This window comes from Pyxicephalus adspersus, chromosome 3 (genome assembly GCF_032062135.1).
Source record: "Pyxicephalus adspersus chromosome 3, UCB_Pads_2.0, whole genome shotgun sequence".
Taxonomy (NCBI): domain Eukaryota; kingdom Metazoa; phylum Chordata; class Amphibia; order Anura; family Pyxicephalidae; genus Pyxicephalus; species Pyxicephalus adspersus.
This window is the reverse complement of record NC_092860.1, coordinates 15,677,641-15,705,358: the sequence shown is the minus strand read 5'-3', so window position 1 is coordinate 15,705,358 and position 27,718 is coordinate 15,677,641. Positions and strand designations below refer to the sequence as shown.

The 27,718-nt window shown below is 36.9% G+C and overlaps 1 long non-coding RNA gene across 1 annotated transcript in view; it reads right to left on the bottom strand.

Annotated features, from left to right (window-relative positions):
• Positions 1 to 27,718, bottom strand: part of LOC140327655 (uncharacterized) — a 227,372-nt gene that overhangs the window by 129,598 nt on the left and 70,056 nt on the right. Inside the window, exon 4 of the long non-coding RNA XR_011920063.1 lies at positions 16,555 to 16,671. This is a non-coding gene — a long non-coding RNA (uncharacterized lncRNA). The remainder of the gene's footprint in view (positions 1 to 16,554; positions 16,672 to 27,718) is intronic.

The following is a 27,718-nucleotide window of genomic DNA, read 5'->3' as shown; positions in this document are numbered from 1 at the left end:
TATTTTCTTTTTATTTTGCTACTGTCACAAACCCAGGTAATTAGAAACCACCATATAATAAATGAGGTCTTTAGTGGAAACTGCTTGTCAGAAAGGTATATAGAGCCAGAGATCCAGCTATCTGAAGTCATAAATTAGGATTAACCCCCCACTCCCCACCCCCACAGCCTCTCTGTTGGTCAGTGGGATCATCCAGCAAACTGAAGAACCAAACTGAAGCACAACTTTTACAACATTTCCCAAAAAACAGATCTTTACAATGAAAATAATTTGGAAAAAGGGTTATGGAAATAGGTTTAGCGGTAATGCTTTCCTATTAATAAGTATATAGGCTAAATAAAGTTAACATAATTATTGTCCTGTTTAAAAGTAAAAAAAACATGCTTTCCTCACTATATAGCAGTTTGCAGATAGACTATTAAATGCACTATTAAACTACATTGTGTACCATTCAGTGCCAGAGCACTCAAAGCGTGAAGGCCAAGATTCACTCCCCAATGAAATGTAAATAACTGCAGAAGCAAAGGCTACACGACCTACCTTTCTTGTGCCCTCTTTCTGCTGATGTACCCAAGGAAGTTTCTGCCTATCCTTTTAGACTAGCCCAGTTGCCACTTCTAAGGAGTTATACAACGGCAGCTTGTGTTGATGGTATAAATCTTTATGTTTCGTATGTATGAAGTATTTTTCCTCTCTGCAGAGGAAAGATGGTATCAAGGCCACTTAGCAGTGCCCTATGTTTTAGTGCCAGATGACAAGCTCCACAGAGATGCCCTGTAAGGTGCCTGTCCTGTTTGGCTTTCTAGTCCCAGTTGGAAGACCTAGCACTTTGAAAATTATATTTCAAAACCTGCATGTTCTTCTTTATGTATGTTATATTCTCAAATCACTGATCTATAACCATTTTTAGAAATGGTAATATTTATTGATCTTCATTTCTTGTAGTAATGTAGTAATTTGCTCTTATATTGAATGGTACTTAGATACAACACTCCAGCTCTGCACTTCCAGAAATATTGTTAATTGATAAAGTGTTAGTACAGCTTCTCCCCCGTGTATACAGTCAGTACGGAACAGTGTAGTGCAGTAGAAAAAAGAGGAAAAGAGATATAAGGCAGCCTATATAATATAGGCAAACCCTAGACTTATCTTTAAAATCATTTTTCTTATTTTGATCAAAGATTTGCACTGTTTGGAGATAGATACTCTGCAACAACAGCTCATGAGTGATAGTGTTATAACCACAAAGTGGCTGAATTTGCATATCATGCTTGTTAACACACTGATAAAACCTGAAGGAGATAATTAAAATGTATTTTAAAAGTGACATGGAACAAAGTAGCAGTTCTCCATGACTTGACAGCCAGCTGGGGCTCTGTTCAAGAGCACAGCATTTGCTTGTGTTGAAGGTGTACAATTACTTCTACTTGTCTACATTTTACAGAACAGACCCCCAGCAAAGATGACAGGGAAATAAATCAATGTAATCCAAATTAGACATACCATTATCCTGACCAACAAAGCTGTGTCTGCTACTGCACAAGTACAAAATGGAAGACTAAATGAGTGGATAATTATTAAAGGTGAAGTACACTTACACAAAAAACTTAACCTTAATTAAGCTTAAGAATTTTGTGCTCTTTTCCTATTTCTCATAAATTGTGATATGTCCATCTTTCTGACTAATTTGACTTTAGTTAGCAAGAACAGGCATACTCAGCATGGCAAATATATTAATAGGTAATGCTAACTGGAGCAAATGGATCACTTTAAGTAGTGTGCATTTTTTTAAGAAAAAGCTTTAGGACAGCACATGGCTCAGAGGTTAGCACTGTGGCCTTTACAGAGCTGGGTCCCAGGTTCAAATCTTGGCCAGGACACTATCTGCATAGAGTTTGCAGGTTTTCCCCGTGTTTGCGTGGGTTTCCTCCCAAATTGCAAAAACATGCAGTTAGGCTAATTGGCTTCCCCCAAAAATTGACCTTTGACTGTATTAAAGGCATATGAGGTAGGGACATTAGATTGTGAGCCCCTAGGAGGGACAGCTAGTGACACAATTATGGACTTTGTAAAGTGCTGCGTAATGTCTGCACTATATAAATACTGTGTAATAATAATAATAATTACCACTTATAAAATTGTAGAGAATTTGAATGGTCATATATTTGGCTAGTTCTCTACACTATTTAGCCTTTACTGTGATGAAAGTATACAATGCCTTAGAATACATTGAATGAATTGCATTAATTCATTCAATTTGGATGCACCAAAATGCTTTTATTAGTTTCTAATTCCAATGTAAGCAAAGTGGCAGCATCCATGGAGAATGCTGAATTATTTTCAATAGAAAGCGTTGGCAGTGCATTCAAACAACCTGTGCTTGAAACACTTCAAAAGTGGGTGTTTGAGGCAACATTGAAGCAATGACTTGCACCTAAAGAAGGTGCTTCTATTTGATTTATCTGTTTATGTTTAAGCAGAACACATTTTCCTTTTTAACTTCCCATTGCACATTATATTTTTAAAAATTCTACCCCATAGTCTTTATTTATTTAATTATTTGTCTATATACATATGGGCAGATTTTCCCTCACTTCCTTAGTTGGTGACCATTTTCAGTGTGCATAATATTCCAATACAATGAAGCACATCAGATTTTATTAATAATAATAATAATAATAATAATAAACAGTATTTATATAGCGCCAACATATTACACAGCACTGTACATTAAAAAGGGGTTGCAAAAGACTGAAAACATTTTTGACATTTGGAAATATTTTAACAATATTTGGAGTCCAATGGGGTTGCAACTGCCTATTAAAAACACACATGTAAAACACACATTTCAACTGCTGGGTAGTAGATTGCCTTTGAAGCTTTTGTTTGAACACAAAGGGACTTAAAGTCCATCCCTGGGCAAAACCGGACCTGCAAAATATGGTATTTCAAAACTATGAGGAAAACAGATCAGATGTATGCATTTAACCTGTTTCTCTAGAATTTTTGTTTATGAGAATCCTTGTACTGTCTCTATATTGTTACGCCCATACTGAATTTAATGAATGTTGGTTACCAAAGGCAAGGTCCCAGATGGTAAATTACATAAATGTGTCCAAAACTATTGTTTTGGATCAAGACTATACAACTATACGATATGTAATATCTAAACACAGATATGGGTACCACATTGAGTGGATGTCAGACTAATTAAATGCATAGCAAAAGAATGACTGACAGACTAACCTGGTTCACACATCACATTCCATGCTGAAAAAAGCTCATGGAGCCGACATTCATGCATGCATGCATGCATGCATACATAGAATTATGCATTATTCATGAAAAGTGGAGTTCTGAAATGCTAGACATGTGTCCCATTGAGTGGAGTTGTGATCCTGGAAAGGTTGCCTCATCATCACAATCTCTGCCTTCCAGATTCCTCTAGAAAAGCTGGATAATAATGAGGGGATGAGTGCAAACTTCAGGAAGGAGACAGGATTTTGTGTGGCAAAATATTATCAGCAGAACACAAAGAAAGCTCTAGTTAATCAGAAGACTCTGCTCCCTGGACACAGTTTCCTTGCTTTCATGTTTTCCCTGGTTGTAAATCAAAGTGTGGATGATGAGCACCTCTGTCTACTCTTATCCCAGGTGGAACCCAGGAAATTGCTCCAGTAGGTGATAAGGGAAGGTCAGCTAAATCTGGTATGATGAAACAATAAACCCCATAAAGTCTGCTCATTTATATATAATTCAAACATACTGCACCCCCACCCCAATTGTCAGTAACACTACCAAACAGTAGTGATTTGTTTTAAAAATAAAATTGGAATGGGTATTTGGGTATTCTTATGGTACCCTTTTTATATGATGGTCAATTTGGAAAGCCTTAGAAATGCCCAGTAGAGGATGGGTAATACGCTCCTAAAATATGCAGTAAGGAATACATGAAACATGTTCTTTATCTTTTTTCACTCAACTGATATGAGTTGGTGGATGATTCCTCTAAATTAATAAGATAATTTAGGTGATACAGTAAGTGGTTTTATTGCTGCTTTCATTTGTATTACACCAATGGTATAAAAAGACCCCATTAAAAAAAGGACAAATCATGATAAATTTTATGTATGAAAGGGTCATTAAATAGGATGTTTTTCTACTATTGTGTTATTGTTATTCACAGAATAAAAAGGTATTTAAAGATGAATGTGGTATAATCATTATCAATGCTTTCAAAACGCACAGTTAATTTTCTGTCTAGTAACACAAAAGAAGAACAATGAACAGCAGGAGGAAACACAAAATAATATCATACCTTTTTGTAAATGGTGGGGTATTTTTAGTGTTTTTTACAAAACCTTATGCAGCTTTTCAGACATTTTGAATATTATTTTAATATGCTAGGAAATTAAAAGTGACAAAGCTGCTGTCCATTTGCCTACTTATTCATTAGGTATAATAAAATGATTTTTGGATGAGGGTAAGAAATAGAGAAAGCACCTGTCAGGCTTTATTTGCCATCTGTTCCCCATGGGGGACATAACCGTGAGTAAGGGAAGTCTTACATGCCCACAGAACATGTCTCCCCTTTTATAGATTTTTTTTCTCTCTTCCATTGAAAACTGATACATTTTGAATTTTTCTTACCTTATAGTGAGAATTGTTTTTAGACAAATAGAGAGCATGATTATCTACGGAAGGAATCCAGACCAAAATGAAAAGTTATCATAACTTGTAAAGCTTTATATCTAAAGTCAAAACTTTGTTTTAGGTTTCTTTTATCTACACAACTAGATCCCAATATTTACACCTATGTTTTCAAATAATATCATCTTCCAGACACACCTGAATTGATATTTGGATATGTTTAGTGCTTAGATGAGTTCTTGCGTGTGTACTTTACTTATAAATGGTATACTTGATTCTTTCAACAATATATCAAATTCAAGGTATACTTCAGAATAAGGTCAGTTGGACTGTGAGGTTGTGATACAATTAACACTTTCTCACACTCGTGAACTGCACCCATGGTTAGGACACTGAATGTAGAATCTCAAGCATGGATGCCCACGGGGAATGAATAGGTACACCGGAGAGTGGTTCAATACCACCTACTCCTGCGCACTGTAAAATGTTGAATTAAGAACTGGCACAGTGGTTGGGGTTGCTAAGTGGCTGGCACAGTGCCAACTGCAGGGAGCTGCCTGGGAAAGCCTGTTACTATCACCCATCTAAAATTGGTGAAAGTGAATGTGAACTCAAAATTGAAAACACACATTTATATATATTTAAACTGCAGTTATGAAATATACTAAGTTTTTATGATAATCATCTATATCCTTTGCTTTGGCTGCTCACATAGCCACTACACAATGAATCTTCTTGGAATGACATCAGAAACTGTTTGGAGACACTGACTGACTGGGCATCAAAAAAAAAAATTCTTGATAGAGACCACGTATTTCTTAACCTAGCTTTGTTCAAATAACTGTGCACTGGAGGCATGTGAAATTGACCTAATAAAAAATGTTAGTGGTTTGAATTATTATTAATAGTGTTTTGAATCAAAGATTTTAAATACTGTTGTACATGTAAGTTAGGTGTAGGTCCTCTTCATGAAATGTCAAATGACTGCTAAAATAACATAAAAACTCACAAATCCTGCTTAAAGAGCTTTTCCAAAAATTACTTTTAGTTATATGTGGAAGCTACTAGGTTGCATCAGCTCTTGTAAATTGTGTTGCTCCTGCCATATTACAAAGTAAATTTTTAAAAATCAAAGAAATTTAAAAACTAAGCCCCCGAAATACAAGAGCAAAGACTTCACCAAAATATTTCCTTAGAAATATTAGATATATACATATTATGTATTTTAGGTATCTAACATTTACCAAAATCTGTTTCAATTTTTAATGTAACAAACATTTAAAGGAAGTCCATATGCATAAGCAAAAAAGCCATGAAATCTTATTCTCAACCTCTGCATAAGCTTCATTCATCATTGTAACTACACCTTTCTACTTTTTAATTTAACAAACTAAGACCCAGGAGAGCAGAAAATAAGCAGACTAAAGCTGCCCTTACCCACAGTGCCCCTTATCCCCCCTCCTTCCCCCTTCTTTCCATTTGTTCATAACCTGCAGCATTAACACATTTAATGTCAAAAATGTACAGCCACCAGGAAAACTTTGAAAAGCAGAGTGGTTTCTGATCTGAGTTAAATAGCTTCTCCTTGGGGACATGTTGTTGGGTTCTGACAACACAGGAGCTGCTCTCCTTGCAAATTGCAGAAAAGCATGTTTATGACAGGGCCTGGCATCTAATTAGAGCATCTCCCCTCCTCTTTGAACACTCCATTATGGTTAGGGATGGGGTATAAAATTGCCAAGCTCTGAGCTTACTCAGCGTCTTCATTCTTGAAAAAGATGTTCCCCATCCTGGCTTTGATTAGATTAGTACCCGCTGGTCACCTGAGAAGAAATCAAGCCATTTATGAGCTAATGGTCTTAGGTTTGATTGTTTAATTTGGGTAAAGCTTGTGGTGACAAATGATGAGGCTTGTATAATTTGTATGTCGAGTACCCAAATATCTATGTTAACACAGACAGCAGAAAGCCTGGGCTGTGGCTGAATAAGAGCAGCTGCAGGTCTTAAGAACACTGGTGTGCAAACAAATAAAACCTGTGTGAAGTAGCAGAGTGTAATAATGGCAGGTTGCAGAGAACAATTATAACTGTGAATACTGCATACAAATATGTTGTCTGAATAATTAACATCAAAGTCCATAGACCATTCTTTCAATAAAAAAGTGCATAATACACTACAGTATAGGGACACACAGAAACCAAATACATATCTACTTTATGAATAAAGGGACCTGCTAAAAAGACTTTTTCTGATTGGGTTCTCAGGAGGAGATAATACTATTGAAATTAATTTTCATCCCGAGTTGTTTTTTTTAAAATAATATTGACACAATTAAAATGAATCTCTGAACAAAATCAGTTACAAACCACCCTCTTCAGTACCATTTCCAGGAAGTGAAATCTATCAATTCGCTGTTACAGCCTAGGCTTGCCCCTAACTGGTGTTTTTGCCACCCCACATTGTGACTTATGATTAGAATCACATTGTGAGCTGTAAGGATCTGAAACAGTGAAACAGTGACAACTGCTGGGAGATCAACATGTCGGTGGATTTTGGGGGAACATTTCTCTGCAGTGGAGGGCAGTAATGTGGGAAGGATGTGAGGTCAGTAGGTTTCAAAATTTTACAGACTCCCTTTTGGTAGTCTCTGCCATGTTCACATTGGTATAATGGAGGGCCTTGTGATTCCTTTTAGTACAACCTACAATATTCCTGTGGCGTTATCAGGCTGTTTTATTTACTCGCCCTGAATTTTTTTCTGGTTGCCACCAATCATCTACCTTTGCTTCAGAGCAGACATAGGCGCATGATGGAACCAAGGGGCTCCTAATGCCTAACTTCTCATTAGAGATGGCAGAAGAGTATGCCATTAGGTAGTTTTACCTTTCTACTTCCTGCTTGCACTTTGTCTTTAAACTTGTGAATCCCCTTGACATGTCCCCTCAGCTCCCAGCTCCTGCTACTGTTATTATATGATGAAGTAGGGGGAGACAAATTCACTCTGCTGCCATCTCTCGAGGGGTGAGCTACTATACACAAGGGCACAATAACAGGGGCACACGTTAACTAAGGGCACTACATGGGAAAACTCTGATAGAGCTATACTTGGATTAATGCTACGGGGAGCATTGAGGACATTATAACAGGGCGCACTAGTAGAGGGATGTTTACCGAGAGGATTTCATCAGGCCCATTTTTTGGCCCACTCACAATCTCTCATTAAAACACCTAAGGACACTCCAGGGAAAACTTTCTATAAAGGAAATTTCCTCTACTTGTGAAGATCTCCTCTCGATGCCTGTTTCATCTTAGGAAAAGATAGTATATAGAACTCCGGAGCCCCAGCAGGACACTAGTATTCAAAACTAAAAAAACTGGGGTTTACAAACTTTTTTACATTTTACTTTAACACAAGTTTATTAAATGACTACATATCCTCTCTAAAGGAAGATAAGGATTGATTGCATGTAATTTGCATTTGTGTTTTGACTGTGACTGAAGCGTTCTCTGCACTTAAGGTTGCCAATCACTTCTGCCACTGTTAAGAGCAAATTTATAAATAGGAGATTTGTTGGCTGAAGAGGAGGTTCCTTTTGTAAAGAGCTGCATGGCTTTTCAGTTTCTTCAACATAAAACATCACCAAGTTATTCATGCCATATTTCTTACTGCGGACTCATACATTTTAAGTATTACCAGTAAATTATGGGACTTGCCTTCCATTCTTTTTTTATGAAACATACAGCACTTTTGATTTCAGTTGTCTATTTTAGTTCAAAATTTTACTAAAATAAGACATGAAATTATTACTAATAACTGCCCTAATCCTATTTTGCCTGCCAGTCCCCCACCTAGCCAAAAGACAGAGAAGCAGAGAAAAAAAAAATCTTAATCTGGTATTGCAGAAGCTGAAGATTGCAGCTCGTGGTGGCATCATTAATCTCTGCCTCTCACCCAACTGGCGAGTCTTGTAAAGAAGATAATACAGCAGTGAAATCAGTGACCCAATGCCAATTGGTCTTGAAAGGTCCACCAACCAAAATAGACTTTTGCTGATCAAACACTTGTTAGGAATGGCAACAAAGGAGACTATTGGCTGATCCTGTGAGTGTCTTCACAGCGTGCTCTGTGCAGGCCCGAGTGATGGATGACCACTCTTCCTTTGAGGGGGATGTTACAAGACCTGGTATGGGGCCTTTTCTCATCTTAAATTTGTAGTCAATAAATCACAGGTAGATGAGGAGACAGCGGAGGTTTCATTACACCTACACCCTGCAGTATCAATCATGGCACAACAAGAGGCTGCGTACAGCTCATTTTCACTTGTGCACTGCAGCCATTTCCCCCCGTTCGAAGGCTTTGCAGTTTGGTCAGAAGTAAACTAGGAAGCTTAACCTCTTCATTGCTAGCATCAGTGCAAAACTTTGCATGGATTTGCACAGAGAGTAGGACGCAATTAAAAGAGAACTCTACGGTAAGTAAAGTTAAACTAGACGCTGAGTCAGTCAACACTAAGCTTAAGCCACCCAGAGCCTTCCCAATGTGGCTTGACAAGTAATTATGTTATCCTTAATGATCATCTTAACTAGAAATACCTCATGTGACAGTACACAGGAAAAAAGTTAAGTCACTGGGTATTGCCTTATATCATTGTAAGAAGTAGCGTCTAGAGGGACGGTTCACATAATGCCTCAATAATAATAATAATGCTGTTGTGTAGTCTGCTTAATTTTACTTTCCTACAAGATCACTTGAAAAAAATTCCACTGGCTTGTGTACATATATTTTGCTATACAGTATGTCACAACAAAATGGACAGCTGTGTTTTCATGTGTATTAGAATTTCTTGAATGCCCATTTATAAATTTAATTCATGGCACACACGTTTTAACACACCACACTGGAGTGAATCTAACATTTTAACTCTTTCACAGCAATCTTTACACAGATTGTCGATTAGAAGGCTAGTTATGAGGGTGCAGATATTCTAAATTTGATTCTTTGTTAAATGTTACCTGGAAAACTCATTGCATTAGTTGGCTATTTTTACCATTCAAATACACCCTGAGATTTGTCCAATTAGGCAACAGTCACTGCATCTTGGCCCAACATCTGGATATTTCAATTTCCAGTGGGAAGTCAGTAAAATTTCTTAAAAATCATTTTAAAGACTTTCAAACATACATCTTTATGAACACAGCAATTATTGCTATAACAGTAGTAGCCCATGGAGCAATGTTCCTAATCCAAGGTTGTCTGGAACCCTATGGTTCCTCGAGAGGTTGTTAGGGGTCTTTGAACAATCATTGAGTTCTGCCTCCCAGGTCAACTTACCTGGGACCAATGATATTTTAGGCTCTCTGAAAGGAGGAGATTCTTCCAATTGGCCAGCAATGTAAAAGGCATTTTTCCAACTGACTACCAAGCTATGTATTGAGAGCTGTGCATAAAGTAATTATAGAACGGGTTCCCTAAAGACCTAAAAACTATTTAAAGGTTTCCACCATGTTAAAGTGGTCGAAAAAAAAAAGGCTGCTATAGAGACTTGAAGAATTAATTTGCCCCACATTTGTAACATAACCGTGAACTCTAACCGCAAAGTATTGTGTAATATGTAGTAGCTTTACAAATTCTTAATAATAATTTGATACACTGCAAATTCATTTTTAATTTTCATGTCAACAACTTTCACCTCTGTGTTTGATGCCTGAGCAGCTAAATGTCAAGCTTGAGTACTGTCATGTGAGCAATATACATAGCCCAGGGTGAAGTTCTAAATTTCTCAAACAAATTTGGCAGTTAGAAGAAAAACACATATTCATTAGGCTCTGTTCAGAAGGACACCTATGGAAGTCCCAAATGCCATGTTTCCAAAGGCAAAGGAACGCCGATTATGAGTCGATGTCCCTATTTAAAATAGGATTGAATGGAGATGTTTAGATAGTCAAGTTTTGCATGTGACATCCGATTGCCAGTCCGTTAAAAATGGTGGCTGTGGCTTTTTTCAGTGGATTTGTGAGTGTTAGTGCTGTAATTTAAGTTAAAAAAATGTACTAAAATCATTGGAAAAGCATCAATTTGTCATTTATTTGACATTCCAAAACTGAGCAATAGGAATACTAAAAGAAAAGAAAACACAACCAAATGATGACCAAATAAAATGAAACACCTTATGTTTTTTTACAAACATTCTTCTTTCTGAATGGTCCATCTGAACATAGCCTGATTGTTTTTAGGAGGAAAAGTGATCTCCAACAGAAGGCAATCTGTTAATCTTTAACCGAGTCCAAAGCTGCATCAGCAGACTGTAGCCAAAGAGACAGTTTCAAAGACCATTGCTCCACTTTTATTCAGCATTGCAGTTGATGCCTGCCACTCAAAACATCTCACAAGAAAACAAAGGAACTAATTTGTGGGGGAGACAAGAACGTGCATTTTAACAAAAGCTTGCACAAAACCAACAACTTTTATTTCACTTAACAGACTCCTTACCCTGCAATATTTAGGTGGGCTGAAAAACTGCTGCTGGATTGTTACACACAATGATGTAAACGCTTAATCAGTGAATTTTGCTTATAGCTTATAGCAATATAAAAAGTGTAAACCTAGATATTTTTTTTCTTTTTGCTTAGAGCAGTAATGGGTTAGCCCCAAGTCAACATGTCATTTTCATCTGATATAATTTTATGGGGGCTTTGTAGTATTTTTGTGATTCATTCACAACGAAAGCACAACGTCACCAAATTACCACAGAACTTAAAAAGATATACAAATTATATTTCGGCTGTCCACTTGGTGACCAGGATACTCATCTACAGATACTCATCTGTACCAGTTGTTCCAACGGACTGGCTGAATCAGCGTAAAGCAGCAATGCCATTTGCAATCCCAATGGTGTGAATAGAACCGAGAGACCATCTAATCAACTGCAATTTTTGACGCGTCAACAAAAGTGGATTCTCAGGTAAAACTAAGCACAAAATTGTATATCCCAGCATCGATTCTGCAAGTAGGCCTGTTCCTCATGATGATTCATTGCCAGTTCCGGTACCGCCACATGATGGGCTTCTGTAGAAGGTGATGAGGAGTGCGCTGGAGTTGCAGCAAGTTACCACCCCAAATCATCTGATCCTGACTACTTGGCCGATGAAGATTCAGAACCAGGGACCTTTACACAAGCAGAGCTGAATGATCTCGATCGTGATCTAAATCTCTCCAAAGACAAAGCAAGAACTTCTTGCTTCAAGGCTTAAACAGAAGCACTTGCTTGCAAAGGGAGTAACTGTAACGCACTACAGAAAACAAAATTATAACTTGACAACATTCTTCACTAGTGATGGCTCAATGTGCTAATGTCATGATATAAATGCACTCCTTAACAGTTTGTCACAAGAGCATGTTCTATCTGAATGGCGTATCTTCACAGATTCCTCTAAAAGAAGCTTGAAAGCAGTCTTACTGCATAATGGTAATTCCAAATCAAGTTTGCCCATTCCGTTAACCTAAAGGATTCCTATGACAACATGAAGTTACTACTTAAAGCAATCCAGTATAAAACACACCAGTGGAACATCTGTGGGGATCTAAAGGTCATTGGCTTGTGATGGGAATGCAAGGAGGATTCACAAATACTGCTGTTTCCATACCTATGGGACAGCCGACATACGGGAGACCATTATGTCAAGTGTGATTGGCTAGTTTCTGCCTCTGGTTTATCCACATAAACTATTTCTGCCACCACTTCATATCAAGTTAGGCTTGCTGAAGAACCTTGTAAAGGCCATGGGTAAATCAAACTCCATGAATTTCCAGTACCTTGTTGAGAAGTTTCAGTCTGTCAGATCAAGTCTGTTCCAGGATGATTTTTTCAAACAATCTGTCTCAGCAGCTGAGCTAGAAGCTTGGGATTCATTCAAGTGGCTGTGTGGATATTTCCTGGGCAACCATAAGTCTACATACAAGGAAGGAGTTCAGAATCTGCTTGATTCATACCAGAAACTGGGTTGTCACATGTCATTAAAAATACATTTCTTGTACTCACGTCTAGAATCCTTCACGGAAAATCTTGGTATGGTGAGTGACGAACAAGGAGAACGTTTTCACCAGGACATTCAGGTAATGAAGCACCTTACCAAGGTTTCTGGAAAGTATGATGGCTGACTACTGCTGGATGCTGTACCGCGACAATCCAGATAAAGAGAAGAAAATCATACTCCAAGCACTTCTGAAGAAACAATGGTACCTGATTGACATTGTTTATTAGAGGGAAAAACTGAAAACAGATCTGAAATCTGCTCGAAAAACTGATTTAGAAAAGTTTGCTGTGGTTTCTGATTATTATCAAAACTATTTTGATAACCTGTGTTTTTATTGTGGTCTGGTGTCCCTATTGGGGAAGTACTGGTAACAATAGTCACCAAGGAACAAAATGGAGAGGAATTTTAAAAGGTTACAGTTGTCTCCAGACTATAAAGTAAGGGTAAATCTTCCAGTGGGGAGATGCACAGACACAGGTAGCGGAGGTGCTGGGAGCAGATGTAGGTAGCGTAAATGCTGAGCGCAGATGCAGGTAGCGGAGGTGCTGACCACAGATGCAGGTAGCAGAGGTGCTGACCGTAGACGAACGTAGCGGAGGTGCTAACCGCAGACGCAGGTAGCGGAGGTGCTAACCGCAGACGCAGGTAGCGGAGGTGCTAACCACAGACGCAGGTAGTGGAGGTGCTGAGCGCAGACACAGGTAGTGGAGGTGCTGAGCGCAGACGCAGGTGGCGGAAGTGCTGAGCACAGACGCAGGTGGCGTAAGTGCTGACCGCAGACGCAGGTAGCAGAGGTGCTAAACGCAGACGCAGGTAGTGGGGGTGCTGAGCACATACTTTTTTCAGTATCACTCTTTACTACTCACCATTTGAATGTTTGAATGTTCTACAGAAAGGGTAAAAAGGTAAGCAACTTATAGCAAATCCCTTGACTGCAGGAAATTACCAAGAAAACTCCTCAAAAAGTTGCATGATACATTTTCAAGCCCCCCCCCCTTCCTTTAGTACCATAGAAGAAAGTTTTCCCTTTTGTTCCACTTACAAGAATACACATGGTCATGCTCAGTAAAATTTCTCATTCTGGATCTTCAGGTCACTTACACCATTATTCTAACTTGCTCCCCAGTGGATACCAGATATTTTCTCTACTATTGCACCCACATTACTTTTCTATTGACTGAGCCACAACTTCTACTTGAAGGCTCTCTACCTTTCTTCAGCAAGCAGTATAAACCACCAAGAGTCAGGATTCATTTTGGAACAGCTCAATGTATACAGAGTTTGATGGGATTAGGCAAAGTACTGCATTACAAGGTGTCACTTTTGTAGCAACATTAGGACTCTGTTGGTTTTAGAGATTTTTAGGAAACTGTTTATCCTGTAACAGTGCAAAAGGATAAAATGCTAATAGTTTACTTTGCAATTATATCTGATGCAAAAATCATTCTAGTAAGTTGAACCTATTTATTTATCAATTATTTGATAAATGGACTCAAGGAACAAAATTATCTAATGGGAAAACGAAGCTGATGACTGCAAAAAGTGTGTGGGTTTGAATCATCCTAAACATTTCCCAGCTAGTGCTCCGCAGTGAGACAAATTGGATTCAGGCTCTTCCATTCCAATATCACATTGGTAATTAGTGGCAGGTTTAAACAGACTATGACCTCCCTACCTGTGGATCTCCGACAAAAATACAAATTACTGATTTAAGACAAAAGTAGCATATCATATGTGCTGGTACTTTTATGAATTTTGTATCCAGAAAATTGTACCCAGAAAAAAAATGTACAGACTATACAATTGTAACTAGTATTTATAATGTAACAGATGAGTGCTGCAAATTTATGTTAACCATTCAATAACAAATATTACATTTAAAATGTTCCTTCTTGCTTCTCACATATTTTTGGTACTGCAAAGTTGGTCTTGCTTTTATTGTGTTTCTGCAAAATTGAATTAAGAAATAAACTGATGATGGATTGGGTCTGCTCATGCTTTTAATTATCATAGTCTGATACAATAAGCAAGTCCCCTGTGAAGCTGTAATAGAACATGTACAGTGATATCATCATGCTGAATTCAGGCCTTGATTGCTGTACTCAGGTCATTACAGAGGTCTGAATATTGATCTAGTGTTATTTACATTCAGTTGTTTCTTTTTTATATGTTCTAGCCAAGTTTTACCTCAAATATATTATGTTGTATGCTACTTTTTTCAAACACCAGCTTTACTAGCACACCTATAGCTATTTATATATAGTTAAAAAAAAAAACAAACAATTACAAAGATCATTTTCTTATTTGTTATTATTGTTAATATTGATTTACATAGTGCCATTGTTTTCTGTAGTGCTGTACATTAAATAATACATAATACAAAGGATTGCTCAAATAGTGTAATAGAGAGAAATGTATATAATGCACAGCTGAATTACCAACTTTGTCATCCATTGTTAAAAATGTTCACATTAAGTCACACAAGGCATGACTGTAGCTACTGGTATTTGCAAAGGCAAAGTAAACCTGTGGGCTAACCGTATCATGTAAAATGTCTCCTAGGTCATCAGTGGCAAGCTACTTATTTATCCTAAAGTTTACTTTAAAATATTATGGGGCTAATTCACTAAAAGAATATATTCTATTAACATAACAACATTATCAATCTCTTTGCAATGCATATCTCCTTTAGCTTAGTGAATAGGGGGAAGCTCTGCAGAAGCAAAAATAACAGATCCTTGAAGGACATTAGACAACTGCTATATGCATGTCAGAGTCTCACCTGAGATGGACATAACCCTTTGTCCCAGCCGATATTCATCTGACGTGAACATAACCTAAATTGGGTTGGTCTTTTACTTTCTGCAGTAGGTTTTATTTTAGCTATTGATATGCATTGCCATTGGTTTTTAAAATGTAACATATTATGACTATTCAGATGTACTGTGGTAAACTAAATGTTGGGTAAAATTTCAGTATAACAGTAGGAAGAAGAGAATTCCACTTTACTGAAACTCAATAATGTCATGTCACACAATATTTTACAATCACTGGACTTCTGGGAGTACAAGAGATTTTTTTTCCCGGGAATGCACACCCCTTATACACAGTCCCTAATCCTGGTACAAGTGCACAAGTAAATTCTGCTTCTCCTTTCCATGCCTTTCAATATTAGAGACATATTTTACTTTTAAATCAGTTTGCAAAGTCATTTAAAGAAACATGTAAGGATGCTGTCTTTGAACACAGTTAATGAAAGTAACCCCACAAATTCATTTTAAATAGATGGGAGTTGTTAGAAGCCCAGTCGGCAAATTATGGCGTTCATTACAATCCTGCTGAAGTAGGTAATGTAATGGACTATTACTTTTATCATCATTTTAATCCCTTGGAATCATTGAGAGCTGCTACTTGGCGTCATTTCATAAAGTAGCGAGGCAACATTCTAGAGCACTGCAAAGCTGGATGACCATTCTCCTACATTCCATTATTGGAAGTATCCAACCAAAATCAGACGACCCACCAGGGAATACATAATTAATTGAAATCTATATTTAAACCCATATGTGAATGTTTCTTGGGATATAAGCAGCCATTCACAATACCTGGCAACTCTTAACAGGCTTACCAACACAGTAATACTGTGTTTATAAACTAACAATCAAAGGCTTACAGGGAATTCTCAAAAAACACTTTAACCTAAAAGCAGATAGCCATTTAAAAAAGGTAAAGCGTGAGTGCCTCATCTGCTGTTAGCTTCATGTTTATCCAGACATTTGCTATCATTTAATGGTTCAAAAGGGTTTATTAGGGAACTAAACTAGGCAAGGTTTGACCTTACTAGCAAGCAGAAGGCAAAGTACTACTTACTGGTATTGCCTGTGGTCTCCCTTCATTGCTGACTTGCCATACCTTGTTCTGCACAGAATTTCTCTGTGGAAGTGGACATCTTGGTAGAGAAAGGGCTGTGATCCCTGACATACGAGGCTGCAAAAAGAAACAGTGATACAGATTGCAGAGAAATAACATCACCAATTATCACTGCAAACCTCCCAACTTAGCTGTCAAAGACAACAGTACCTCAATCACACATTGCAGATATACAAATTTGAGCTCTGTATGCACAGTGCTTAGGCACTCTCACACAGAAAATGTACTATTTTTATCAGGAGGTAATATCTTTGGGTACAGCACAAATATAATATACATATCTATATGATCCTTATTACATTTACCTGGTCCTGCACCCATTCACCAAGGTAGCCATTGTGCAAACAAAATGGCTCCTCAACAAACACCAGCCACTATGAATGATTCCTGTCATTCACATTGACAATTGATACCTGATCAATCAAATATTAATCAAGAATGTCCAAATTTTATTAGATTAGAGCTAGATTCAATAGTTTTATGAAATCTAATGTCTAATCAAAAAATCTCAATATACCCTCATATATATATGAATATAGTTAATTAGTTTTCTGATGAAAGCTACCTTCAGCTGACAAACAAGTTGAAAATACAAGTATTTAGCTTAATGGGAGGTCAGCCTTAAGAAGTAAACAACCAGCCTAAGCAAGCAACAGCAGTACTGCAATGGCAAGATAGACAAACAAAGTGAAGCTTTTCTTTTTGATTTCCAAAAATTATACAACTTCCCCCACACACACGCTAACAGACAACAAGCCATATAAATTAGGTAGATGCTTGCATTCAGCCCCCATTGTAGACATGTATGTACAAAGTAGATTCAACTAGGATAACATAATACTAATCATTATTCCTATTGAGTTTTTCAGTGGTTAAACTGACAGTAATGAATGGATAACATCCTCCTAAAATGCTCTTTCTATTTGGCTTCATCCTGGAAATTTCTTTCTCCTTCTCCACTTTCACAATGGTGGGTGCCAGAACTTTTAGCTTATCCATACAATATCTTCAGAATGCAATCTAATGTGCTCTGTTTACAATAAATGCCAAGCGGTCAGTCATTGATTGGCCACAAAGTCTGTTATACATTAGGTGGCTAGAAGGTTAATGCAAGTCCATTTGACAAGCAGTTAGCTCTGCCCAAATCCGTGTGGGATGCGTCAGTGTTTAAGTAAACATGCATATACATCCGCATTTGTCAAATTATTGATCAGCTGTAAAAATAACACAGTTGATTTATTCTTTCTCTGCATGAGACAGACAAGTGTGGAAATCACCTAGCTTGTATTCAATATGTTTAAAAAAAACAAATCCCAAGCTAAAAAAATCCAATGCATTTAAAGAAAAACATATGTGGAATTAATAAATAAGGGAATAGCATTGCTCCTTAATATTGCTATTATTTTAATTCCTTTATTAAAGGAACACATTCATTACTAATGTTTAAAAAGTAAACCATTTTCCATCTGTAAAGCAGCAATTGGAATTTCTGCTTAACAGGTGTAATCTGGTTGTTTCCACTCCACATTTTATCCTCAGCATCATGGAATTACAAGGATTCAGATATTGACCTCTAAGATTGATGCCATAATCCCTTTTCTGACTATTGGTCGAGTTCCTGCAATGCTGCTCCTCTGAACTACAGGTTGCCTTTATAGGTGAGATGTGCATTGTAAATCAGTGCATATATAAGTGACCAAGAAATAAGAGTACAAGAATGAAATAGAAATGGCACTGGCTTCATAGTGTGGGGTAATAAAAATTACATTTGTTTTGTGTTTTATGGCTCAATTCTAACATATGTTAAGCTCCATATGGCTTTAACAGATTCCCTCAACAGTACTTTACCAGGAATATGGTAGAATTCAATGCAAGTTCTGCACTAGAGGATCTCTAATTGATGGTTTGTTTTATATTTTCACAAGCAGTTACATAATACAGTCAATTTGGTCCAAAGGTTTCTTTAAAAGGTCAGAATTTTACTCTTCTCTACCAAGAGAGAAAAGATATGCTGGGCTACAGTTTTGGGATTCGTGCATTCATGTGTGCAACACAGGCAAAATTACATCTTAAATGTCCAAGTGCTCATGGGTGTAGTTCAATAAATTTATGAGCCAGTGATATTAGTACAAAATAGCCGATATTCTACACTATTCTTTGCATTAATTTCAGTGGTTCACCACTTCAATTTCACTATATCCACACAGCTAAACAGCTCTTTAGGTGCATTGTACAGTGGTCATAGTGCAGTAGCCACTCATGGCACCCATACACTAAAGGTTTCATGAGCTACAAGAACCTTTGCATAACTAGAACAATATTTAGTTTCAATGTTTTCGGTAAAAACTGGTGGGCCACAGCCATTTCCTGCTGTTTATTTCAACACAGCATTGCGAACTTAAAATAAATAAGACAACTACAGGTCATTTTGTTTAAGACACGATGTGTAAAGTGAGGTGTGTCTCTGCAAGCCAGCCCAGGATACACACAGGTCTCCCTATGTACAAATTTGCATGGGAATAGCACAATATCATAATTTACTTAGGACATGCAGTTAATTTTAATTTAGTGACCTAAACTTTTATGCACTTATATAATATATAAATTACCATATCATACCCTCCTGTTTAAACTCAGAGGTTGCAATTGGATTGGATTTGGTTGTAGAATTCCAAAGTATGGCAAAAATGCCATGGGAGCCAAAACAAATCATCAAAAGGAGGCTCTTTTAGATTTGAATTATCACAATTAATGTGATTTTGTTCAAAACTATTCCTTGGTACAATAGACAACAGCATCATTAAAGAACACATCCATAATTGTAAAAACACAAAAAAAAAAAAAATTATCTTAGCCACAGAAATTGATAACAGACCTGAGAAAGAACACTTAATCAGGAAACAGAAAATAGGTCTTATTAACCAGTACTGATTGATCAAATCTACTAAATTTTTTAAATTGGGACAAATGTTGATATGCATCTCCCAAATGAGGCAGCATTGACCTTAATTCCTCTGTCCGTGTGGTTATGGAGCGTGCATTAGAAAAACACACGTCGGTAGATTGTGATCAGTTGTGGCCCTTGCGTGTTACTTAAGAGTGGAAGAAGCGAGTGAATACAATATACAATGTTCAGATAGTGTCTCCAACGGTTTGATTTGTTTCTCATCTTTCCAGAGTGTCAGCAGAATGAGCCTCACCCACAAAGAAAAAACATGAAGATGATGTCCAGATATTGAGGACCGGATTTCCACTACGTTTCACAAGCCAACTCAGTCTGTGTTTGCACAATAACACTTCAGTCTCATAGTAATTAATAGAGAATTGTGGGCTACTGCAGAAATCACATTTTCTATGTCACCTTAGCCTATATTGAGCTAGTCCAAAATAACCAGTTTTGGAAACTTTTGTAATTTTTTTTCCCCCATTTTCAATGTTACCCATTGGGAATTATACACATTTTGTTTCTTGTATGTTAGCCATAGACAGTATCAACTGAGAGGCTACTTTACCTACCTATACATTTCTGTCAGGAAACCAGAGCACACAGAAATTCACACAAAATTCAAGACTCGCATACAAACTACATTTAGATAGTTTCCTACATGGAAACTTGGGACTCAAGCACAGTAAAGTGCTAATGACCGGTTAACGCAAATGCCCAGATATTCCCAGACTCTATATTTGCTTGAAATATGGTTCAACATTTGATTCACACAACTGTACAGCAACTTGCAGTTCCTGACAGAAGAGTTGAATGTGTTAAGAAACACACCTCTACAACACAAAATCTTAACAGCACTGTTAAGTGCTCCACACACTTTTAGGATCTGCTCAGCGTTGGAGAGAAAACAGTACAGACTGCTGCCATGTTAAATACGTTTTTTTACTTTTAAACTTGCCTTTCAGTGACATCATGCATGGCATTATTTGATGGTATGACACAATAAATCAGTCATCATTTACAAAAAAACATTGGGTAAAATAATTTTTTTATTTCACGATTTAAACACACCAACATAATAATAAGACAAGGAATTGCAGTCTCTCCTTGAACTATTCTCAAAGCACAAGGGTAATAATAGGGGATAGGCACCTCCGCCTGGCCCCTACATGTGAGCATCCCATTCAAATACCACAGCAATCCATTTCATTTATTTTCCCTCTAAACAAGTTCTTTTATCATGAAGCAATAAATTTGTCTCGGCTCTAGCAAATTTGTTGCGGGTGACAGAACACCGGCAAATTGATTAATCGCCCTTGTACACTGCAAAATGAGAAAAGCAAGGGATTATTATGAATTGCGTCCTTCTTATGCAGTAGAAAGTCATTATTCACAGAGCATATGCTTCCTGTACTCTCTCCCTGCAATGGATCCCATCTATTTGCTGCAATGCTTACACAAGTCAACAAACATGCATTTATTAAGATATGAAGGAGGTGTTATTAGAAGGTGAAAAATAGCTCCTTATCAGATGCTTGCTGCCCAGGATCCTTCATGTTATGATAGATTTTCCAGATTATTTTATACTGTATTTAACAGTTTTTAATGTAGAAAAACTTAAAGCATCAGTACTAACATAAGAAAAAGTGGCTGTAAAGGCCCATATTTTAAAATGGGCTATGTGAAAAAAATGTAACAATTTAAATTTTGTTTGCACGTCTTTACAGGATTTGCCCCAGTGCCCCATGGGCCACAAAATTAGATCCACAATGTCTCTGTTTTTAGCTATTTGTTATGTTTCTGAAATGTGTTCTAAAACTAAACAGTTTTTTGGGGCATGTGCAATGTGTTTTCTAAATATTTTAGAATAAACTAGAAACATTTGAAATATTTTATCCCATAATTCAAATATCCGCGATTGCTGAGCAACTAGATACCAAATAAGTTCATACCTTTAGGTAGAAACCCTAGACAATGATATCCTGGCTTAGGAGAGCTTTTTTCCTAAATATTTCTTCACAACACTTTTGTGGTGTATGTATAGACCTAATTTCCTTAATCCAAACTTTTTGGCTTTAGAAATCCACCATGCCTGACCAACACAATTCCCTCAAACATTTTCAGACGCACACAATGTTCCCACAACTTAGGAAGCTGCTGAGGCGCATTGTCATTCTAGTCACAGACATGTAGATACTGGCAAAATCATCAGGTAAAATAAAATTTATTAAAAAAAAAAAGTTTGAAGGACTCACTGGAATGAGTGTTGGGTGAGCTGCTATACAATGTTTTTTTAGAATTTAGTTCTTTAGTTTGGAACACTTTAGGTCTAGATCAAGACTGGATAGTGCCTACAGGAATCAGGACCAGGACCGGATCTTCCACAAGTCAATCTTAGGGCAGAAGCCCATTTACAACCCTTTTTTTCTAATGTTAACAACAAAAATAGCACAACTGGAAGAGCTGTGTAACTCCTTGTCACATTACAAGAAAAAAATACCAATAATTTGGAGAAATTCAAGTATGGTCAGACCAGCCTAGACTTTCCAAATCCAGGATATAAGCGACCATGCTAAGATTAGAAAATCATTCAGAATACATAGATTCCTTTTTCAGATGCCATGAATTTATGTTATCTGCAGTAAGGTAACTAACATGTAGGTGGATTTCCAAATCATTGTACTATAAGATAGAAACAGGACAATAATGCTTGTCACAATAATATAGGTCTATTTCTCTTGCATACCAGAAACTCATGGAGTGAGATTTAAACACCAGTAGTTCATGTAAAATTGCATCTAAAAATTATCAGGAGGAATGGTGCTCATTATACGCTCTATGGGCCTTTTATTATACCATATATCCATCATTCAAACAGCAGAGACCTGGCTAGGGATTAGGCATTCAGACACTGTTGCAATGGTCAAAATAAAATCAACAGGACTAAAAGGTTATCACAAATATAACAAATCCTATTCTTGTACACAGCATAAAAAATATTCTAATCAATAAGAAGACCACAGTTCCGAGCAGTCTAGGATGTGGGTCCCCTATGTTGTGTTAAAACACATGCACATTATGGCAAAAGCTCCAGAGCCCTGGCCAAATTAGGTTCTGCTTTAACTCCTGTAGCATCTAAATTGTGTAGGTTATGTGTTATGAGTTTTTGCTTCAGTCACAATACATTTGAGGTCTCCTCCACTAGTTACTTTCTCAAGTGAACAAATGAATAATCTCCTACCCACAGCAAGAATACCCAAACTCTAGAAGGGAAAGACACCCTTAAGGTTTTTGTCTAGGGGAGCATTAATTTTTTTTTTATCTTGTCCTCCACTCCCCCTGCAGCTAGTGCTCTCCTCTTCCTTCCTATGCTTTGAGTTATGGAAAGGTCCCTGGCATCTTCAATTGTAAGTGAGGACGTGGAAGATCTGCGACCAACAAACAGAGCTAATAGGAGAAGAGGCTTCAAGGGACCAGTCGCACAAGAGGAGAAATCTGCGAGTGAAAAATAAGTGAAAGTGTTTTTATTGTTCCCCTAGGAAAAAAATGAGTATTTAACTCCCCTTTCAGTGTTGGGAGAGTCCCACTGCAAAGCTAAATTTGTAAGCCTTTAATTGATCAAGTTGTTTGGCATGGGTTAAAACAATTGATTTTGCTGCAACTAGTCCTTTTAATCCCAATAATGCATGCCAGAAATCAATTGCTAGAAAGTAAATTAGGGAAGAGAGGAGTTAAGAATTAGGATATTTACTATATCTAATTGCTTGGTTTCCTATTTGCTGGTTGTATAAATTACATACAAATCTACAATGTGCTGAGAGATTGATTCATACCCACTCTCTAAAGTATCAGGGATAGACTGTGAAGAAAAGCTGCATTTAACTAATGACTTTTGTATACATATAGTTTATATTCATCTAGCTCTTTACCATTTAGAAGATACAAATAAAGAAAAGGTACAAAAAAAACAACCCATTGTCAGACGCAGAATAAAATAACATTTTATTGTTCTATGAGATTTGAAATTGAGATTTGTTGTCCTGTGTTTTCAAATGGTAAAACTGAACATTTGTGGCCATAGGAATGTTGTGTTACAGGCAAAACTGACAGTATCAGTATATAGAAAGCAAAAGAGTGCAATTGTCTTTGGTATGCCCTTTGCTTTCTGCCGGGGATTGCATATTTTGTGTGTAAAATTAAGGTTATCAATGAATATTTAAAATTTATTATCTATATATTTATAATTATATTTTTTGCAGTACTGTGTATTGCTCAAAAAACTATTTTTGTACAGGATGATACGACATTCTGTTTCCATTCATATGCAATTATTAGTAGGTTTAAAAATGAATCTTTAATGATATATTTTTTAGAGTTTTCATAAAAGACATCTCACTTTTAGCAGCCCATTTCTGGACCGTCACTATTTCAATGTTTCTCGACCTGTTTATGATGGGGGAACCCCTTGAAATAAACATTTTCAGGTCTTCAGGGAACCTCGTCTATAATTACCATGTCCACAGCTCAAAGTAAATTGTGTGGTGATCAGTGGGAAAAATGCCCCTTACTTATTGCTGTGCAGTGAGAAGAATGTCACTAAAACTGTCCAGAGAGGCACGAAAAATAATTACATGTCATGTAAAATAGTAATATGCAATATTTCATAAGTCACAGATTAAAAGTAACTAAAAATTTGTCAAAATGTATAATCCTTATGCTTTAATATAATATAGAAAGTGTGCTTTATTGCAGAAAGGGAGAAGTGATGCTATAAAAAAGAGTGCTGGGCTGCGCATGCATAGGATGCCTGGATGTGTCGGGTATCCCAAGATCCCCCAGGATTGGTGGGACTGAATTGGACTCCTGCACATACATTATATCACCCTAGCCCAGCTAAACAAGATGACCAAAAATCAGGAATGATAAGTGTTTTTAAGAATTTGGTATCAGACAGGTAAGTTTTTTTGAGTAATGAGGTGTGGCTGCTGAAAGGATTGTAGACAGGAGATGGCTGCTAGGAAATTGAATGAGATCAGCAGCATGAGAAAAAATGACAAAAAAAAGTACAATAAACAGACAATACTGGAGACTATGGACTGAGAACGACCAAGACTGTGAGAAGATGACAGTGGATGCAACAGAGTAACAAGGGAGTATGCTGTCAGAGCACTGCTGGAGAACAGCACTTTGGAAGGTAAGAGTGCCATAATATGATTTCAAGTCACTGTTGACATTGCCACAAAAATTCCACCTCCCCTCAAATGGCAATGCTTGGACCCACCCATAAGTTGGTAATGCTTAAGGCCTTACATTCTGGAATAGGGTAGGCAGAATGCACACACTCCATTGCCACAAAGTAAAGTGACTTAAAAGTTTGCACATCCTTTCATTTTTCCAGTCATGCAGAAAAAAATGCAGCATATTTCAATATTGCAGTGTAATGAAGTGGTAATTAGATGTTCCTTCTGTCCTTGCAAATATTCTGCTTTGATGAGTGTGTGTTAAAAAATTCATATTTTCAGGAAGTTTAAGCATATCTTAAGTTTTTAAATTACAAATTTTCAACCTCTGAGGTGGATGCACAGAGGACCTAAAAATCTGGTTGCACAATGTTTTCTAGATGAGAAATGTTATGTAAATAGCAGATATTATTCCCTAAGCAGCAGGTCCAACATCTGACAGCTATGTTTGCCTCCAGAATACAGTAGATTTGCCCTCCCACCCCTGTGTCCCCCAAACACTGAAAAATAAGAATAAAATTCTCTTTGATACACTTTCTTTTGTAACTGAGCCATGCAATGCCTGCAGTAAACAGGACGCCTGGCATAAGCGAGGAAGAATTTAATTACCCCTTCTGATGTTAGGCAGACGTCTGAACTCGGCACATATTTATAGCAAGCGTCTCATCCTTGTAAATTTGCTCACCTTTGAGGTTTTTATCTAAAGGGACGGAAGACTCTTTGCCCAGGGAAGACTTTCTTACGCCAATGGCTTTAGCCTGAAAGTTTTAGAGAATGGTTTTGAAAATGTGTGTGTTCAGCTAATAAGTTGTAGTTTTGATCGTGTTCCAGGAATAAGAGACAACTCACAGAGATGCATAGAATATTCCAGTATATAAATCCTGAGTGGTAATCTAAACTAACTTTTACCCTGACAGCTTTAAACAGCCCATACCCCACTACTGACCATGTATAAAAATGATATATACAGTATGTATACATCAGAAGCTTATTTAATATCCTAAGATATAAATCCTTTGACTACTATGTTCTTTTTTAATTATGTGTCCCCAATATCTTTTCCCTTTATCAAAAAGGCTAATACTTAATGAGCTTAAAGTGGCCTAATAACCTGATATAAACAGTATCTTTTTAAAATTGGAGAGTTATGGAACAAATTACAGTTTTACATATATTACTTGGAGAGACAGAGGAGATAAATTACATCTCGAAGCCAATTCACGGAGACATTAAAATATGTCTCTGATACCTACTAGCTTTTACTAGATGCCATGGCCAAAAGAGGGTATTGACCCAAATGATTACCCAAGAGTGCTTTGCCTGTTTCTCAACTGTTTTATGCCTGCAGCATTAGTTAGGCGTTGATGCAGCAGCAGTCATTTAAACTAATACAATTCACTCATCCCCTGCAAATAGTTTGGTAAATGCATTTTATTCTTTCCTTTCAAAGCATTTTTCTAAGAAAACCTACTAAAAGCCTATGCAATTCACATAAAGCAATTGAAGAATACAAGTATATGCGAGTTAAACCCTCATTTCAGAACTTAATCATTACTATAGTGTATATGGGCAGCTGAAATATATGCAAATCCTTTCTATTTACTGATTAGACAATCATCTAATTAATTGGAGGAAGAATGCAAAAATATTGTTTTTGGGCAACAACATATATATTTTGTATTAATGATTACTTCTCATAATAAATAACAGATCAATGCTTTGAAACAACTGAAAACACGGGTCCAGATCATTATCATTTCCGCCCTGTATGGGCACTAGACAATAAACTACTGACAGGAATATACAACATAGTTACAATCATGTCTTATATAATGACAATAGTGTTGCATACGTAAGTAGGTTACCTGACGCATTTCACACGTTCACTCGGCATCGCGCCAGCTATACATACTCTGTGCCCTGACACCACAGGACCTAAAGGTTTTTTTTGTGGGCCCTTTTTCTGGGTGCTCATTCTAAGCCCCTTCCTTCCTAAAGGAAGTAATCTCCCCACATCTTTGACTCATCTGGGATATTGATCCCCTCAGATGCTTTACACACAACATACTAGATATATCCTGAAGGAATATATACTGCCAAGTTTTCGTGCTCTCAACCCCGCTAAAACGTAACGTCACCCCTGAAGAAACCTAAATCAGGCGAAACGCGTCGGGTAACCTACTTACATATGCAACACCCATGTCATTATATGGCACAATTAATGGCACTGTGCCATAACAGTGTTAAACATTACTCCAATATACATACTTATCATGTAGTATTAAAATGCAGTAGGACATTCTTTACCACTATTGTGTATTGCTAGTTTCTAACTTGCTTAAGGACCATCTACAGAAATGCAGTCGTCACACAATTAAGCAAAAAACAGTCCACTTCTGTTTCAAAGTTAACCATGTTTCATTTTCAATTTTATAAATCTTTATATTTCAAGATATGTGAAGTGGTCCTCTCTGAGGCACGGCTATACTTAATATGCTTTTTTAGTACAGGAAATTCTTCAAGCTGTAATTCTTTCCAAGAAAATTGGAAGAAATGATTCTTGCTATATGTATTCTATGCTTGCAGAAAGATGTCACTATTGTGTTAAACACATGGGAATGATTAAAATGTTGATTTTGTAATATTCAGGGTGGTGGTATCTATGTGTAAATTCTGTGAATACAGGAAAAGGATGTATGCTTATTTTAGTAATTTATGTATTTGTTCTATCAACTAAATCTGCTGAATCTGATAATAAACAAATTATCAGATGTAACCACAATTGGTATCTTTACACAAGCTGTTACCTAAATTCTTTAGTTTCTAAAAACTAACAGGTTAACCCTTAATCCTACATTGTATTGTATTTGCAAACCAATAAAAACAAAAGGAGGAAGGATGTAAATATTTGTGATAATAC